Raw genomic sequence first — 16,904 nt, 5'->3', positions numbered from 1 at the left:
AGCTAGTGGAGCATTACACATTTCCCAATGGCAAAGATTTCAACCCAAGATTATACTGCTTATAGATATAATTGACCACAAATTAATAAGTACAATCTCATTTGATAAGATATTGAACATATTTATATGAATACATTGTTCATTGTTGTGATGAACAAAATGCAAAAAAAATGCAGCTAGTGCAGGTTTAATCAGGAATTATATGAAGTTTTGTTTTGAGATCTCATGTCCATAATGATGTCTGAGAAATGTTGTGTGCATAAACCCTGTATTTTTTTCAAGAAAACAACTGTACTATGTTGTTTTTTTTAGCACAACTCAACTTCTTAGGTTCAGTAGTGATACAGTCATGGCAAAGGGTTTGTCTGTCTGTCTGTCAGTCTGTCTGTCTGTCTGTCTGTCTGTCTGTCTGTCTGTCCATCTGTCTGTCTTTGGATGTGTGTGTATGTGTGTGTGTGTGTGTGTGTGTGTGTGTGTGTGTGTGTGTGTGTGTGTAAACAACTTAACAGCTCAACCAATTGCCATGATATTTAGTGGGTATATTACCTTCGGCGTTTAGTTGGGAAATTGTTAAATTCAAAATGATCTTACCACTGATGTGTGATTTGAAACTAAAAAGATACTTGGCAGATCGGTCTGAAATTTGATGAGAACGTTCTTAGTGGTGTTTAGATTATGAATTGTTCATAACATCATGATTATATCAGTGATATGCAAATTAGGTCTAAAAGGGCGTCTTTTTGGTCAAAAATCTTTAATTCCAAATCTTCTGAGCATATTGGGCTGAAATGTGGTTGTAATATTCTTCAGGATGCTTATATTAGGAATTGGTCACAGCATGATGACCTCATCAGTGATATACAAATTAAGGCTACAAAATGTGTCTTTTTGGTCAAAAAGCTATAATTCCAAAATAATTTAGCAGATTTCGTTGAAAGTTGAACATTCTTAGTGATGTTTAGATTAAGAATTGTTCATAACATGATGATCCATCCCATTAATGATATGAACATTTTGATCAAACTCTATAATTCTAAAACAAAGCAGATTGGGCTGAAATTTAATCTGGATGCATCTGGGGATGTGTCAATGGAGCTGTATTCATAACATGATGATACCATCTGTGATATGCAAATTAGGTCTAAAAATGCCAATTGTTGTCAAAAACTTATATCTTTAAATTGAATGGTGAATTAGGTTGAAATGTGGTGGCGATGTTTCTGGAGGTGTTATTCTCCAGTTATTGTTTAAAATATTATGACACAATGTGCCTTTGCAACCAAGACCAGGCCCTTAGCAACAGTGAAATAATGCATATTACAAATATAACAACAAGGATGGGTAGCAAGTTGAATACAGATTCAAAAATATGGATGCAATATGCCTAGCAACAAGACTACACCCATAACAACACCTAAATACAGTTGTGCTACAATGCCATTGGCGCTATATTCTAAAAAAAAGTAAAATAGACAGACCAAGTTTATTTTTGCAGAACACCGAAAAAAATAATCGTTAAGAATAATCGTTATTGTACATACATACAGGAAGTGACTTATAAACAGTCATCACAGCTAACCACTAGTAAGGCATAATTACATTCAATTTTAAAATAGGTGGGGTAAGTAAATTTATGGGTTTTTTTTATTTTATTATATTTTTTTTTTCATGTGTGAGGTTTTCCATTGTTTTCAATGTGGTCTCAGTCTGTGCTGTTTATTTCTTCCTATCAGATGTACAGCCATTACAGAATAGTTTTATATTGTATTTTTAAGTTGATATCAGTTTCCGCACCCACTATTTCTTGAGAGACTTCACGATTTTTGCAATTTTATTATTATTTTTCGCAAATACATAAAACTAAATTTAGGGTCGGCGTGAAAAAATAGGTGAGATCGGGTAACCGGACCCAAACAATGTTTTTTTTATTATTTGGCCTAATCAAGCTTTTAATGCATGGTGACATTTCAATATATGGAAAAGTACACATTTATGCACAGACTAGAGATGTGATTAGCCTTGGGGATTACCCATGTTCATTCAAAGTTAATTTACAATTGTATTCAAGCAATATGAACAGACCTAAAGGAAAGTTGCTTAAATCCAAAATAAAATACCCATATCGTATCAGTATGGTCAATTAACAAATGAGTTTTTGTGTTGTATCTTAATTCTTAGTTAAGAGTTATGTTATGAGAGGGCCATACAGAAGTCTCAATAAATTGGAAACAATCCAGAGCAAAAATGCAATACCGCAATCATCAACATTGAGACATTACATTTTGATCAAGTTCATTATTGATAAGCCTCTTTCGCATTGCTTCCTCAACTCTGGCAATCTCTAGTATATGATACTTATGTTAGTCATGCAGTTCTGGTTGGACTGCAGGGGAACCCAGGCTAGTAGTGAGAGGGAATATTATTCCATAGTAGATGGAGATATTCTGGTAAACTTTGGATTGTGGAAAATTATTCTATTAATTTCACAACATTTCCAAAAACAACAGATTTACAGGGGAATAAGATGAATTTAACCATTTTAGGGACCGGTCAGTTTCTTGGGCCGGGGGGAGGGTGGATTGGGAGGGGGGTCACCCTGTTTTTGAAATTGGCAGAGGGGGGGGGGGGTCATGCGGTTTTCAAAATTGTGGATAGGGGGGGGGGGTCATTGTGTTTTGGATTGTGATAGAAGAAAAAAAATCCCTTTTCTACAATGGCATATAGCAAGTTGTCTGAAATGTGGTACATGTAAATATTTGTTTTTCTCCCTGTTTCTTACATGAATTCTTACTTATTAGTTCAAGCATAACTATAAATATACATATACATGTATTACCTAGCTACCACACTAGTTACAGAACATGTCATGTAAATGCTTGGCTGTTTCACAATCAGTGCTTCACTTATATTGCACTTTGGGGCAAAAGTGAACTTGAAGGTTTCGTAATGGTAATCTTCATAGATAGTTTATAAAAGAAGTTAATCTAAAATGTTCCCTACTCGTCACTATGAACTTGTCAGAAAGGAAGAATACACTTTCTATTTGGACACTACATGTTATTGACACTACAAATCAGCACATCTCATCAGATTCCAGTTTCTATTATACACTAGGTATGACCACCTAAAGTTCTCTAACATACCGGTGACTTTACTATACATGCAATATTAATGCCACTATACAAATGTTACGGGGTCATTTTTATGTGACATGGGAAACTCATTTAAAACTTACATTAGCTATTCGAAGCTTGGAAATATTACCCCAAAGGCTATGAATAACCTAAACATTGCCTTAATAGAAGCAAAAAACTGCAGATCTGCCAGGGGAAAACGTCCAAGGACTCCCTCACCCCCAGAGGTCACTCAAGCATTCAACCAACACTCAGATGCACCAACAACCTGTTTACAGTCATAATGGTATTAAACTTTTCTTAAATATTTTCACCCAATTCTAATTTGAGATGATAGTCTTTTAAAGATGTGAAATGTTTGCCAAGGTAGTCTAAAATTGCCTTAAACTCCAAATCTCCCCTACCAATGATACTACCAGTAGATGTGCTGACCTTTACTACATGTAAATAATGATGCCATTTAACTTTTTAAGAACATATTTCAATCCTGTGTGAGTTATAAAGAATAGTTTCTGATACTTGATGGTGCTGTCTTGTAAAGCATGGATTAAGTTATTGCTTGAAAGGGTCTGAATAGCCTAAATATTGGCTTTAAGATTAAAAATCCTCAAGGGCTTCAAGAGGGAGACCCCTTTGGATCCCCCACATGAGGTGGACATATCCCAGTTTCAAGCTCTTCCCCTCTGTCAAGATGCTATCAAAGTATATTTCAACAATATTTCAACCCTGTGTAGTTGCTTTTTACATGTTGGTGCTGTCTTTCTTGTAAAGCTAGGAAATTATTGTCTGAAAGGGTCTGAATAGTCTCAAAATTGACTTTTCAGAGTAAAAATCCTCCAGGGCTTGTAGGGGGAGACCCCCTGGGACCCCCCCCCCCCATAAGAGATATACATATTCCCTGCTTAAGCTTTCCAATATCTTTCACTGTCAAGATCCTTTTGGAATATATTTAACCTGTGTAGTCAATAATTACAATTATGATAGTGCTAACCCAGGATCTTATAAAGTAGATGCAAGACAGTCAAGCGTTCACACTGAGCCACGATAAAAAAATACCTGTCATGTGAATATTATATATATATATGGGGGGGGGGGGGGGCAGCCTGTTTTTGATTTACAGATAGGGGGGGTCAGTGACTTTTTGTCGGCCCAATTTAAGAATCCACCCCCCCCCCCAGGCTGAAGAAACTGACCGGTCCCTTAGGGTAGAGTTATTACTCACAACTATGTTAGGGTGAAATTATTGCTCATAGTATTTACTGAAGCATACTTATCTTTACATTTTTGTTCAAGTTCATTATTAGGAGTGGTCAGAAATTATTGTTTTATTGATCTCATTAAACCATTACAAATTTTATGAGGTACTTAACATAATGTAACGAGTGTGTGTGAATGGCACTACAATTAATCTCTCCTTGAGGTTGCTTGGAAACATTGTTTACATAACTTTAACAGTGAATAACAGGTTGGTTCAAGGTAGACTGCCTGTCTGTCTTTCTGTCTGTCTGTCTTTCTGTCTTGTAGGTGATGTAAGTGATTTTGGTATTGAACTTTACCTATCGAACTACTGGAGAAGAAATTTGGTTATAATTCAGAAAGTGTTACTGTTAGTCTGCAAATTGTGAATGTGTCATACTTATGTAATTGACCCTAGCAACCATGACCATGCCCTTAGCAACAGTCACATGGGATGGGTAGGCGATTGAGTAAACATTATTGTAAAATATGTAAAATGTGTAAATGCCCTTAGCAACAAAGGTAAACAATGACATAATGCCAAAATAACACTTGTGAGTGTAAGGTAAATGGATGAGCATTGTAAAATTGTATGTAGATATGCCTAGCAACAAGACCACACCCATATTAATATTAAATTATTGTGTATATTGCAGATATAACACCATGTATGAGAAGGCACGGGAATACACCTTCAAAGAATGTATGCAAATATGTATAGCACAAAAGACCACATAATCATTACAGAAAATTAAATATGTGTTCTGTCAACAGTTGTGCTACAGCACCATTGGCGCTTTTGTCTATCAGAGTAATGATACTTTGTTTCTGGGAGATTGAGAACTCTCCTTGTTCAAAAGCCGTATTAAAGGAATCCACCACCTAAGCATTCACTAATGGCCAAAAATGTTTACAGAATATTCTACTGTTATCCCACCATTTGCAAGCGATGTACTAACTGTCATCGTGGCTAATGTATTAAAAAGCTCCTCTGTTGCAAGATGGCATCAAGTAATTTCTGAGATGCTGTATCAGGGTCTCCTAACATTGCCATTCTTCCTCCCCAAATGGCTGGACCTCGTATAGATTTGAGTAGAAAGATCTGATTCCGGATACAGTTTATGTTAGCTGGTTAATGATTACATTATGGTCTTTCTTCAAGTGCGTGGCTTTATACATTCACTTCTTTTTGTGATGCTTTTCTAAGTTCAGGAAATACTTAATGTTCCCCTTCCCCCTTTTGATACCAGGTAGATCTCAAGCAAGGTAGATTGGCGAGATAGAGCTCATTGGGGAAATGGAAATCTTCCTCTGTAATTAGGCAATCCTGTTTTCCAGATCAACAATGTTTTGTTTACAATGTTTAGCTTTTTACTTGCTATACTGAATGGTCTGATCTTAAGTTTGATTAGGTCCCACTTTATTCTATTATCCCCTGTCACTGTAATTTCTCCTGACCAATACCTTATATTATATAATGGTCACTCAGTCTACTAAGTATGGCAGATGTAAAGGATATTTGTGTATTATGTCAACCATGTCATGATTGTAACATGAAATTTGTTTTATTCAAAATTATGCAAATGAGGTTGACCATGTACCAGCACATCTAAATCAATCCATCATAATTAGCACAATTGAACTGAGGTTCAGTATTGCTATAGGGATCACCTGGCGTCTGTCTGTCTGTCAATATGTGTGTCGATGTGTGTGTGTGTAAACAACTTAAAGTCAAAAACTGCTGAACCGATTGCCATGATATTTGGTGGGTCCATTACCTTGGCTGTCAATTTGGGAAATTGTTCAAATTAAAATGATCTTACCATCGGTTTCAGATTTGGGTAAAAACATGCTATTTTTGGTCAAAAAACTGAAACTCAAAAACTACCGGGCAGATCGGGCTGAAATTTGGGTGAAACGTTTTTCAGGGTGTTTTTACTAAAGAATCGTTCATGATATGATGGTCCCATCGGTGATATGCAAATTAGGGCTAAAAATGTGTCTTTTGGTAAAAAATCTATAATTCCAAAACTACTGAGCAGACAGGGCTGGAATTTAATGGGAATGCATCTAGGGATATATGGATGAAGAAATACTACAGATACAATGATTCCATGAAAGATATGCAAATTAGGTGTAAAAATGGCCTTAGCAACCATAACCACACCCTTACCAACAACCAAATTGCAGTATATTTTGGTCAAACAAGTCAGTAAACATTCAAAGATTGTATGCAAATATCCCTAGCAACCATGACCACACCTATAGCAACAGCCAAACGGTCGTGTATTTCGCAAAGATAACAACAGGGATTAATAGACAAGTGAAAAAACTTCCATAACATTTGTGTAAATTTATTTAGCAACAAGACCACGCCAAATGATCACTATATTGCAAAGATAATAACAGGAAGTAATAGACATGAATAAATATTTTTAAAATGCCTAGCAACAAGACCATGCCCATACCAACAGCCAAACGATCGCATATATTGCAAAGATAACAGGAATTAATAGACAAAAGAATAAATATTTTAAAAATGTATGTAAATGTGCCTAGCAACAAGACCACGCCCATACCAACAGCCAAATGATCGCATATATTGCAAAGATAACAGCATGGTTGGATAGGCAACTGGATAATCATTCAGCAAATGAACACCTATACCTAGCATGGTTCAACATGTGGATAAACATTTTTTTTAAAACTGTACAGTTGTGCTACAATGACATTGGTTAAAATGTTTATGACAAGTTAAATACCATTATGAAAGTAAATTTTGGCGTATCTGATTGTTGGTTGACTGCATGCCTGACCTTTGGGGGTGAGGAAGTCCTAGGGATTTCCCCTAGCAACGTATTCAGACGAAATGTATAGAGGTAGCATCAAATTACCTTTAAATATACTAATACAATCACTGAATTTGTTTACAGTTGAAACATCTACAACGTTGTCAACTGCCTGTCTGTGACTGATTGTAGTTTCATTCGATGCTAATGTAAGGTCGCTTTTGTTTGGCTGTGTAGCTCACTTAGTGAAACGGTGTGGGCATGGGCACCAGTTCAGATATAGCCCATGCCCACGCCTTTCAATCAGGATAAAAATGATGGAGATCATTAACTAGGAACTTGTCTATTTTGCTTCCGTTTATCATAATGATGTTGATGTTGTGTGATATATGTTGATTCTGAAGAGTGGACATGCTTTAATTGACAGAGGACGTTCACTTTCAAGACCATTATTGTATATCTTTGAATGCTTTGTAGTATGTTTATCTTTATAGTAGTCAACACAACAGTTCTTTATGTGCTCACATGCAGCAGCAGATAAAGTTAGTACAACACCACCTCCAGTTATTTCAGTTTCACAATGTAATACTCTTGAAGCTGCTTCATTTTTCTTGGTAATGGTTTTTCTGGTATTCTGTGAATAGTTGGTGTTAGTTCTGTTACCATCAAGATTTGATATTAAAGGAGTGTAAATGTGTGGAGGTTTCTTTGTTCTCATTGGTCGAGACATTGCAAGAGACATGGTTGGACTGGTATAAGTAATAGTTCAGGGTTAGTGCAGATACTCGTGGAATTGTAGTGGTATAGTACCCTGTACATTGAAAATGATAGGAACTTATTTACTGGATCAATTGCACATTTGAATAACATAGGAAACATCAAAGTTAAAAATAGGACAGGTTGAGTGAAAATGTCGGCAGTGAAGTAAACAGCTTAAAACAGGAAAAACAAGAAGCTTCCAACTTAGGACAGTTACATCACTCACATGACACGACACATTGAAAACTCTAACATATTAAAAACAGCAAGCAGCTTTTCTGGTTACTGGAATGCAACTTGACAAAATGGTGGTGTCTACGCACATGGGGCTACTACTGAATAACTTATCACCATACTCACTGTCATATGTTATGACTAATCACGGGTTTCCCCTACCAAGTCCTACGCAGTATGAGACATTACCCACAATGCATTGTTGGCTCGGCTTACGAAATCCTGTTTACCTAGAGCACAGAGAAACACACATATTGGACATATGATTTATGTATATTTTATGCATATTTCATTTGGGTACAGCTTGTTTTGAGGTAATGAAAGTCAATAGACAATTGGAAGGATCCTATTTCATTGATTGAATTTTTTCATTTTACCACATTCAGTGCAAGCACTGAGTACTTCCAGAAAACATTGCACTTAGTTTCAGCCATGTGGCCTTGTTTTGAAGTTGTCAAGTTCACAATCAGAAATATGAAGTCAGAACTGCCTATAGCAATCTAAGCATATCATCAACATTCACATAGGCAGAGATCCCTAGAATCCCTAGTATTTTTATTAGTATTTGTTGTGTTCTCTTTGTGTTTTTTTTAAATGCTACCCATGACAAATGAATTTCCAGAGAGTGAAGGTGATTTTTATATAATCTTATCTAGTGAGAACTAAGATGCTGAGTCAACAAATTACAAACAAGTGGTTGCGTGTGTGCATTCTGCATTTTGTCAACAGCAGGATCCAGCTCACGGTGGTCGGCAGCTGTGGGACCCGACAGTCACTCACAATTACCGACCTTGCTCATTAATCAATCTATATAATAATAATAATGAGACTTAGGAAACATTTCAAGAAAATATTTGTATATTTACACAAAGAGATTACAATAATAATTATTGATATAATACATCGCAATATTATAAAAGGGGAATTAATAAGTTTGTATCCTTTGATTATAGAATAAATGGACAAGTCTACATTATGGAGCTTACGAAGGGCATTTGGATATCTGTAAATTGTTGCTGGAAGCTGGGGCCCAAGTAAATGAAGTTGATAAAGTAAGTTGGGTTTACATGAACTAATATCTTATTTATCTACTCTGTGACATGTACACACATCCCAATGTGACATCAGAGAATATTTGACTGTAATTTGTCAAGTTGATAAGGTAAGTACTTGCATATTTTCATTAAAAAAACAGCTACCCTTACAAAAAGGTTTTATAGTGCTTTTGTAGACTATTATAGAAATTCTAAAATATTTTTAATTAGTTTGATTTTTACATGTTTTACACAAATTCGTCGATAGAAGTTTTATAGACATTTGCATACAATTCTCTAAAAAGTTAATCATCTGCCATAGTGCTAAATCTGATAGATATATTGTTAAAGTAGTTTTAATCTTGACAGTCTTACAACTATTTTGTCGCAATTTCAAGCATATATCATAAACATCTTCTGCCTTTACAATAAAAATGCTATAAACATGAAAAGAATATTAAATATATTTAATTGTGTTTGGCTAAATAACCTACAAGCCTGCCAGGATTCGATACTCAATTGTTCATCACTGAATTAGTCAATATGGAGTAAATCTGTGAGGTACCATGTGAATTGGAAAATGTGAGCGTGTTTCTTGACAAAACTTCGTCAAAAGCTCTCTAAATCAGGCACGCTACTACAAGTGCTACTCAGTCAGAATCAATTTCCCTCAGCTATTAAAAATGTATTTGCTCTCGCATGCACAATAAAGTTTTACGTTTGGCACCACTGTATATTGAAACATGGATTGAAAAAAGACTACGTAGGGAAAATACAACGAGATTGGCGGACCTGGGGGAAGAGGACTGTGTATAAAATGGTACTTCTCTGAGACCTCCAAACCCAAACTCATACTGTTACCTGTATCTCATATTTCATACCAGCTGTATCGCACAAAATAGATACTATGGATTACCATTGTCCCTGCTCTTCTGAGGAACCACTGTTAATCCCTACAAAGTCACTTGAAAACACATTATTTTTGCACAACTAAACAATAAGATGTTACCAAGCTTTAGACATGGTAACATATCCATATTTCTGTCTTTCTGTCTGTGCATAAATTTTAATATCTGAAACTAGTGGGACTAATTTGATGCTTGGTGGGGATGTAGTTTGTAAAAAATGGATGTGAATTGATAAAATTTATTTTAAAAAATATAATAATAAAAATTTAAATAAATAAAAAGTGAAACACAATTTTCCAACAATAATAACTAATATGTTATTTGACCTGCTGACATATACACACATATCGAATTTGGTCAAAAAATCCCCAAAAGTAACAAAACAGGAATAATTTTTCTAAAATGGATAAATTTCGACCTCAAAAAACAGGACTGTAAATCTTGCCACTGGGGGCGCAATGTTTGTCAAAAAACAGGCTGTACTTGCAAATGTAATTTGTGTCTGAACTTTCAGGATAGATTTATGATATAGGGTAGTTGCATTGGTCAGTACGAAATGCAAGGTCGGTGGTCACCATATAAAGGTATTATAGGACAGTTTCAGGTATATATGTAAATATATTTATTAATATTAAAAAATACAACTTTTAAGGAAAGGAAATAGCATCAATACACTGTGAACCTTGTACATCCTAGCAGGATGTGTACATCATATTGCTAGGATGTGACCACATCCTAGTGCTAGGAAGAAGAGCACAGCTATGTACCACCTATGTGCCTCACAATCCCTTGAAAGGGTAAATGTTTCCACAGCCCTGGTACATGGTTGTGAAAAATATGCTTGTTGGATGTATGTGGAATACCTTCCCTGTGCCAAGACTGTTTTGCAAATCCCAGTACCATATCTGTGTATACTGCATACCTAGCACACAGTTGTGCACATACATGTAACAGCTATGGTGGAATAATACCCTGTAGCAACCATTTTGTTCATATCTGACCAGCATTGCTCACATAGCTGGTACATGGCTGTGGGAAATACCTATGTTACAGCTATGCTAACATATTTTGTATATGGCTGTGGGAAAAAGCACTTGTACATGGATGTTGTAAAAACATAAATTAATTATGCTGCATTGCTATTTTTTCACATCCGTGTTACCAGTGTCATACATATGTCAAATCTAGGTACAGTATGTTACACCTAGTGTGTTGGCCAGAGCTGTTACAGGGATATTGTACACACGGCTGGTACAGCCCCTGTGGCTCCACTGATATGGTACAGCTATATGCATAATGCTGTCATAGGTATATGAATGTTACAGGGGTGTGCAAGGTTCACTGTGTATGCTAGGTAAATTAAACTATAGCTGCACAGTAAATTTGGTTTAAAAAATCACACAAATAACAAAATGGTATGAGACCAAATCATTTTGGCTTGGCCCCTCTGACTTGAAATTTGCCTGTTCTTAAAAATGTGCTATGTTAAGATAGTATGAGATACATGTTGTGTTTGCTATTATTATTTGTTTGTTTACTTCATACTTTCAATGTGTTAAAATGACCTATTTATTTGCCAAATATACACCAACATATATATCTATGGCTTGAATATTTATACACACCTGTTTTGACCCTTCCCAAATTGTTGTAATTTGTCTTTCTAGCACAACTGAACTGATAAGTTTCAGAGGTGCTATAGGCATGGCAAAGTGTCTGTGTGTGTGTGTGTGTGTGTGTGTGTGTGTGTGTGTGTGTGTGTGTGTGAACAACTTAAAGTCAAAAACCGCTGGACCAATTGCCATGATATTTGGTGGTCATGTTACTTCTGGTGTCTAGTTGAAAAATTGTAAAAATGAAAATGAATCCATCAGAGATGTGGGTTTTGGGTAAAAAAAATATCATATTGTTCCTCAAGCAGAGATACTAGTATTTCAATCACATTATGATCAGCAAGGCTATTTTCAGCCTTGCTTTTAGAGGTAGAGGACTTCAGTTTAGTTGTGAGAAGTATGTCTTTAAGTTTTTTGTTTCGTTCTATTCTGTGCTATGATTGGTTTGGTCAGGTAGAGTTGGTTCAAGGTTACATTATTTTCTAGCAGTTCCCAATGTTTTGTTAATGTGCCTTTTAGTTTAGACGCTTTGATGTTGGGACTGTATATGTTGTTTTGAAAACTAGAGGAATCTCTTGAGTTGATTTTAGAAATGTCTCCCTATTCTCATAATGGACCTAATGAGCGAATCACTTCTGATTTGTTGTATCCTCTTGTGTCAATTTGTTTATGAAGAATTTCAATTTGTTTTAGAAATCGTCTTCGTAACTGCACGTTCATACCTCATTGTTTCAATTTAATAACAACCATTAAAGGCTGAATTTGGGTGACATGTGTTTGGGTGTCTGTGGAGGTACTGAAAAGTGTCAGTCGGTTTGGTGTAGTCTGGATGACCAGAATGTGGTTTCTATAACCACACACTGTATAAATCATAATGATCGATATTGTATAGGAACTAGACTAGTTTGGTGTGAGTCTTGATATCCAACCTTTTGGTTTGTTTGAACCTATGACCTTTGTAAATCACCAAATCATGGCATAGCACTTCCGTTTCTGAGCTGACCGACAAAAAAATTTTAATGTTGGGTGCATTTCATTTATCTTTTCACTCAAAATATTAAGTTCGGTTTGTGTGCCATTGAATAGCATGAATATATCATCTCTGAAACGTGTCCAAAGTGATATTTTATCCATGTATGTTTCAATAATGCGATACCCTAGTTTGTGGAATGAGATGTCAGCTATCTTTGGAGAAGTTGATGAGTCCATACTACAAACACATGTTTGTTTGTAGACATCTACAAACAGAGGCTACTAGAGGAAAAGCACTGTTTGTATTTTCTCTTGTATTTATTCATGATTTACCAAAGTGTGTTTCGTGTGTTTGTCTTGAAAATTTTTCTTCTATCCATATCGGGAGATTATTCTCAAGATTTTATTTGTTGAAACTATAGTTTAGTGGTTTGGTAGTTCTCTTTTTGGAGGATGTGGTGGCCCTGAAAAGGGCCGTTAGTAATAAAGGGAAGGGGATTCCTAACACTATCAATATTAAATAAGTGTATGACATTGCGTTTACCATATAACCAACTGTGGGTTGTTCGATCAAGTTTGTGGAAGCATTTTCCAAGGTTGGTTCAAACTTGATTATTTTGTTTGGTAATAATAAATTGGTTTAAAGGTCAGTTAGCCAAGTGATTAGGCAACTCCTCATGGATTTTTTTTACCAGCTATCTATCTTAAATAGAAGCATGGATTGTTAACTGCTACTTATTGCTACCTACACAGAACAAGTTAGTTGTGAACCAGTGACATGTAGGTTTATACAGGGTACATCCTAGTGCTAGGAAGAAGAGCACAGCTATGTACCAGCTGTGTGCGTCACAGCCCTGTTACAGGGTATATTTTTCCACAGACCTGGTACATGGTTGTGAAAAATAAGCCTGTTGAATGGATGTGGAATACCGACTCTGTGCCATGACTGTTTTGCACATCCCAGTACCATGGCTGTGTACTGCATACCTAGCACACAGTTGTGCACATACAATGTACATGTAACAGCTATGGTGGAATAATACCCTGTTACAGTAGCAACCATTTTGTTCATATCTGACTAGCATTGCTCACATAGCTGGTACATGGCTGTATGAAATACCTCTGTTGCAACAATACTTACATAGCTGGTACATGGCTGTATGAAATACCTCTGTTACAGCAATGCTTACATAGCTGGTACATGGCTGTATGAAATACCTCTGTTACAGCAATGTTTACATAGCTGGTACATGGCTGTATGAAATACCTCTATTACAGCAATGCTTACATAGCTGGTACATGGCTGTATGAAATACCTTTGTTACAGCAATGCTTACATAGCTGGTACATGGCTGTATGAAATACCTTTGTTACAGCAATGCTTACATAGCTGGTACATGGCTGTATGAAATACCTCTGTTACAGCAATGCTTACATAGCTGGTACATGGCTGTATGAAATACCTCTGTTACAGCAATGCTTACATAGCTGGTACATAGCTGTATGAAATACCTTTGTTACAGCAATACTTACATAGCTGGTACATGGCTGTATGAAATACCTCTGTTACAGCAATGTTTACATAGCTGGTACATAGCTGTATGAAATACCTCTGTTACAGCAATACTTACATAGCTGGTACATGGCTGTATGAAATACCTCTGTTACAACAATGCTTACATAGCTGGTACATAGCTGTATGAAATATCGCTATTACAGCAATGCTTACATAGCTGGAACATGGCTGTATGAAATACCTCTGTTACAGCAATGCTTACATAGCTGGTACATGGCTGTATGAAATATCTCTATTACAGCAATGCTTACATAGCTGGAACATGGCTGTATGAAATACCTCTGTTACAGCAATGCTTACATAGCTGGTACATGGCTGTATGAAATACCTCTGTTACAGCAATACTTACATAGCTGGTACATGGCTGTATGAAATACCTCTGTTACAGCAATACTTACATAGCTGGTACATGGTTATGGGAAAAAGCTCTTGTACATGGATGTTGTAAAAACCTATGCTGCATTGCTATTTTTCACATCCATATTACATTGTTGTTGGCATACCAGTTACAAATCTAGGTATGTTTATACCTAGTGTGTTGGCCAGAGCTGTTACATGGATATTGTACACATAGCTGGTACAGCCCCACGTGGCTCCACTGAGTTGGTACAGCTATGTGCACACCCCTGTCCTAGGCATGTGAATGTCACAGGGGTGTGCAAGGTTCCCTGTGTAGTTATGAACCACACATTACAAAATTGGTAACCGAGAAAAAAAATTGCATTGCTTCTGCATATGGAAAAAATTATTTGATACAGGATTGACAATAGAAAAAAATTGCTGTTACAGTGATGGGGACAAAAATTGCTGCCATACCTATTTCCTCCTGCCCCCCCCCCCCTAGAAATCAAATGGTTCGCCCCTAAAAGCAAGATGGCAGCCGCGATCAACAATGGATGACGAGAATACAATGTGGAGAAAATAAATCTGTAGCGGTAAGTTTTTTTCGTGTGTATTACATGTAAATCAAATTTCCTATATAGGTACTACATATAGTTTCATCATCAATCTCCATCGTCATTTAAGAACCGAATATGACAGCAGACCATAGATTGACCAATCAAATTTTTCGTCAGTTTTGATATGGTGTTGATTGATACTTGCGTGTCACCTAGAAATTCGCATATTTTGATTTTGATGATGAAACCAAGCTGGTCACTATGGCTTTATATGTGATGTCTTGTTTATGTTTGCAATGTAACAAAGTTAGAAATTTGGCAGTAGATTTATCAATGTTGAACACTGAATGAGATAACTATCTAAATCAGAAATAAGGTTATAAAATAACTTTTATTCATGCAACTACCGTTATATCACTCTAGTAATGTAATGGTTGAGTTGTTACAATGTAGAGATCAGACAGTGATGGATCAATTCATCATCATCATCATCATCATCGTCATCATTATCATCATCATCATCATCATCATCATCATTTGGTACTGTTGATGTAGGTCAGTGACCTGTACAGATTGAGTTTTGTAGAAACCATGTGTGTATTTATAAACTTCAATTATCGCCACGAACACATCTGTAAGTTAAACTTGGTAACTTCAAGGCTTTTAGTCTGTCAAGGTATGATAAATCTTTCATTCCTGGGATCAATTCAGCTAGGGATGGGAAAAGACATTGTGGAACTATAAGTAAACATCCATCGAGATTCTACATGTATGTAAATCAAGGATGATACCATGTCTGCTTATATTCAGAAAGAAGACACAAACCCACATGGATGTGATGAAGGAATGACTTCAGTGATAGTCAAGGTCAACAGGAACATGAATACAATTTCTTTTCAAGACTGACGTGAATTAGCCAAAATATACAATCTTGAATTTTGACCAAAACCCATGACCATTTAATTTTCACTGGGAAATGCTTACCATACTACATTTGTATTTAGATGTGTTACCAGTGTTGGCAAGAAATATATGTATTATGGACAATTAAGTTTCCACAGAGATTTCATTTATGAGAGGATACATGATTGAGTGTCACAGTGAATTGATTGTGACAATAAGAAATATTTCATCAGTATGGTACTCTGTAATATACACACTGCATCTAAGTACTCTATTGTGTGTGATATCATAGTGTCTGTAATATACACACTGCATCTAAGTACGCTGTGGTGTGTAATATCATAGTGTATGTAATATACACACTACATCTAAGTACGCTATGGTGAGTGATATCATAGTGTCTGTAATATACACACTGCATCTAAGTACTCTATGGTGTGTGATATCATAGTGTCTGTAATATACACACTGCATCTAAGTACTCTATGGTGTGTGATACCATAGTGTCTATAATATACACACTGCATCTAAGCACTCTATGGTGTGTGATATCATAGTGTCTGTAATATAGACACTGCATCTAAGTACTCTATGTTGTGTGATATCATAGTGTCTGTAATAAACACACTGCATCCAAGTACTCTATGGTGTGTGATATCATATTGTCTGTAATATACACACTGCATCTAAGTACGCTATGGTGTGTGATACCATAGTGTCTGTAATATACACGCTGCATCGAAGCACTCTATGGTGTGTGATACCATAGTGTCTGTAATATACACACTGCATCTAAGTATTCTATGGTGTGTGATACCATAGTGTCTGTAATATACACACTGCATCT

This window comes from Glandiceps talaboti, chromosome 19 (assembly GCF_964340395.1).
Source record: "Glandiceps talaboti chromosome 19, keGlaTala1.1, whole genome shotgun sequence".
In the NCBI taxonomy this organism is placed as follows: Eukaryota; Metazoa; Hemichordata; class Enteropneusta; family Spengelidae; genus Glandiceps; species Glandiceps talaboti.
The sequence above is the reverse complement of the archived record's forward strand: the minus strand, read 5'-3'. Positions refer to the sequence as shown.